The sequence below is a fragment of the Heterodontus francisci genome, unplaced genomic scaffold (genome assembly GCF_036365525.1).
Source record: "Heterodontus francisci isolate sHetFra1 unplaced genomic scaffold, sHetFra1.hap1 HAP1_SCAFFOLD_148, whole genome shotgun sequence".
In the NCBI taxonomy this organism is placed as follows: Eukaryota; Metazoa; Chordata; class Chondrichthyes; order Heterodontiformes; family Heterodontidae; genus Heterodontus; species Heterodontus francisci.
The window spans coordinates 74,869-78,853 of NW_027142345.1; positions in this window are offsets into that span (position 1 = coordinate 74,869).

The following is a 3,985-nucleotide window of genomic DNA, read 5'->3' on the forward strand; positions in this document are numbered from 1 at the left end:
TTAAATAGTGGGGTGACATTTGCAACCTTCGAAACTGCAGGAACCGCTCCAGAGTCTGTAGAATTTTGGAAGATAATCACCACTATCTCCATAGTTACTCTTTCAATACATGGGGATGTAGAATATCAGGTCCTGGGGATTTATTAACCTTCAGCCCCATTAATTCCTCCAATGCAACCTTCTTACTAATACTTATTCCCATCTATTCCTCATTCCTCCTAATCGCTTGGATCTCAATTTCTGGGAGATTTCTTGTATCGTCCTCAGTGACGACAGACACAAAGTAATCATTTAGCTTCTCTGCCATTTCTCTATACCCCATTATAAATTCACCTGATTCTGCCTGTAATGGAGCCACATTTGTCATCGCCAAACATTCCCTTTTTACATACCTGTAGACGTTTTTAAAGTCCTTTATTATGTTTTTTTTTGCGTGTTTACATTCATATTCTATTAACCCTTTCTTTATCAGTTTCTTCGTTCTCCTTTGCTGTATTCTAAAATTCTCCCAATCCTCAGGTTTACTACTATTTCTGGCAACTTTAAAGGCCTTTTCTTTAATCTTATACAATCCTTAACTTCCTTTGTTATCCACTTTTGACTGCCTTTACTTTTGGGTTTTTGTGCCTTGAAGGATTGCTCTAAACTATGCAATATTTATTTAAAGGCGATGTATTTCCGATGTACTGTTATACCTTTTAATGTATTTTCCCAATCCACCTCAGCCCCTCATACCTTCATAATTTCCTTTGTTCAAATTTAACACCCTGGCTTCAGATTGAACTACCTCGCGTAGGGCAAGACAGAGCGAATGTTAGGGCGAGGCAGATGGAGTGAGATCGAAACTGAGGGGAAGGGCGAGAGACAGAGGGAGAGAAAGCGACTGAAAGAGAGAAGCAGAGGGAGAGACAGCGGGGAGAGAGAGATTGAGAGACAGAGACAGGGATGGAGGGAGGGAGATGGGGTGGAAGGGTCAAAGAGAGAGAGAGGCACAGAGAAATGGCCTGAGATGGAGAAACAAAGCATTTGCATTATTGTGTTTCCTGTTGTGTCGAGATGTTTTGGTTGTGCAAACGTATTTGGTGCTGGATTGGCCTACTGTTGTACTCCACTTGTCCGGAGGTATTTCCTGTGGTATAAAGTTTCTATTATTGTATATAAAGATGTTTTCTGTTACTGACCATTTTCCATGGTGTTCTGGTTATGGAAAGCTGGACCTTCAGGAATGGGCAGCACAGTGGCGCAGTGGGTAGCACCGCAGCCTCACAGCTCCAGCGACCCGGGTTCAATTCTGGGTACTGCCTGTGTGGAGTTTTCAAGCTCTCCCTGTGTCAGCATGGCTTTTCTCCGGGTGCTCCGGTTTCCTCCCACATGCCAAAGACTTGCAGGTTGATAGGTTAATTGGCCGTTGTAAATTGCCCCCAGTATAGGTAGGTAGGTGGTAGGGAAATATAGGGACAGGTGGGGCTGTGGTTGGAATATGGAATTAGTGTTGGATTAGTATAAATGGGTGGTTGATGGTCGGCACAGACTCGGTGGGCCGAAGGGCCTGTTTCAGTGCTGTATCTCTAAACTAAACTAAACAGTGTGTGCCTGTTTGCATTCATGTTGCAGACTGATTGTTTATAGTGTCATGGCCCTGTAGTCTTTTTGCGGAATATGCTGTTTGCCTTTAAGGCTTGCAAGGGATCATTATTGCATTAAGAGCCGGCAAGCCCGAGGAGTTATAGGAAGTTCATTTTTGTTGCTTTAGAAACAGCCATTTGGAGACGGCGATTCAAAGGGTGCATTCTCGTTTACTTATTTTTTTAGAGATACAGCACTGAAGCAGTCCCTTCGGCCCACCTAGTCTGCGCTGACCAACAATCACCCATTTATACGAATCCTACATTAACCCATATTCTCTACCACATCCCCACCATTCTCCTACCACCTACTTACACTAGGGGCAATTTACAACGGCCAATTTACCTATCAACCGGCAAGTCTTTGGGGGTGGGAGGAAATGAGCACCCGGCGAAAATCCACGCAGACACAGGGAGAACTTGCAAACTCCGCACAGGCAGTACCCAGAACTGAACCCGTGTCGTTGGAGCTGTGAGGCTGCGGTGCTAACCACTGCACCACTGTGCCGCCCATAGATATAGACAATGGGAGTGAACCCGATGCGATACATTGGTTACAATTCATTTTGAACTGCCTACTCATGTTAGAAAGGAAGATGCTGAGGATAGAAGTGCGGTTTGCAAGCTCAAGTTTCATCATTGCAGCAAAACGGGTCATCTTCGTTCAGAGTGCTGGAAATTGCGAGGTGAACCCAGAGGACTTGTTGGGGTACGCAAAGTTCGTGCAGAGAAAAAGACTGACTGAGCGTCTGGCAGACCAGGCTATAGCTTTAACCACAGCTGTGAATGTGAAACCAAATACTAAAACTAAGAGGAATGTAGAGGTTAAGAATAAAATACCTGAGAGTTATAATCATTATTTTTGTCAAAGGGGAGAATAACTCCGTATCCTGTAAGTTTATTTTTTATTCATTCACGGGATTTTGGCGTCACTGGCTATGCCAGCATTTATTGCCTATCCATAATTTCCCTTGAGAAGGTGGTGGTGAGTTGCCTTGCTGAACTGCTGTAGTCCATGTGAGGTAGGTACACCCACAGTACTGTTAGAAAGGGAGTTGCAGGATTTTGCCCCAGTGACAGTGAAAGAATGATGATATAGTTCCAAGTCAGGATGGAGTGTGACTTGGAGGGGAACTTGCAGGTGGTGATGTTCCCATGCATCTGCTGCTTTTGTCCTTCGAGGTAAAAGAGGTCGCGGGTTTGGAAGGTGCTGTGTAAGGAGCCTTGGTGCGTTGCTGCAGTGCATCTTGTAGATGGTACACACTGCTGCCACTGCGCGTCGGTGGTGGAGGGAGTCAATGTTTGTGGATGGGGTGCCAAACAAGCAGGCTGCTTTGTTCTGGATGGTGTCGAGATTCTTGAGTGGTGTTGGAGCTGCACCCATCCAGGCAAGTGGAGAGTATTCCATCACACTCCTGCCTTGTGCCTTGTAAATTGTGGACAGGCTTTGGGGAGTCAGGAGGTGAGTTAGTCGCCGCAGGATTCCTAGCCTCTGACCTGCTCTTGTAGCCACGGTATTTATATGACTACTCCAATTCAGTTTCTGGTCAATGGTAGCCCCTAGGATGTTGATAGTGGGGGATTCAGCGATGATAATGCCATTGAATGTCAATGGGAAATGGTTAGATACTCTCTTGTTGGAGGTGGTCATTGCCTGGCACTTGTGTGGCGCAAATGTTACTTGCCACTTATCAGCCCAAGCCTGGATATAGTCCAGGTCTTTCTGCATTTCTACACTAACTGCTTCAGTATCTGAGGAGTTTCGAATGGTGCTGTACATTGTGCAATCATCAGCGAACATCCCCACTTCTGACCTTATGATTGAAGGAAGGTCATTGATGAAGCAGCTGAAGATAGTTGGGCCTAGGACACTACCCTGAGGAACTCCTGCAGTGATGTCCTGGATCTCAGATGATTGACCTCCAACAACCACAGCCAGCTTCCTTTGGGCTAGGTATGACTCCAACCAACACAGCGTTTACCCCCCTGATTCCCATTGGCTACAATTTTGCTGGGGCTCCTTGATACCATACTCGGTCAAATGCTGCCTTGATGTCAAGGGCAGTCACTCTGACTTCACCTCTTGAGTTCAGCTCTTTTGTGCAATTTTGAACCAAGGCTGCAATGAGATCAGGAGCTGAGTGGCCCTGGCGGAACCGAAACTGAGCATCACTGAGCAGGTTATTGCTAAGCAAGTGCTGCTTGACGGCACTGTCGATGACACCTTCCATCACTTTACTGATGATTGAGATTAGACTGATGGGGCGGTAATTGGCCGGGTTGGACTTGTCCTGCTTTTTGTGTGCAGGACATACCTGGGCAATTTTCCAAATTGCAGGGTAGATGCCAGGGTTGCTGCT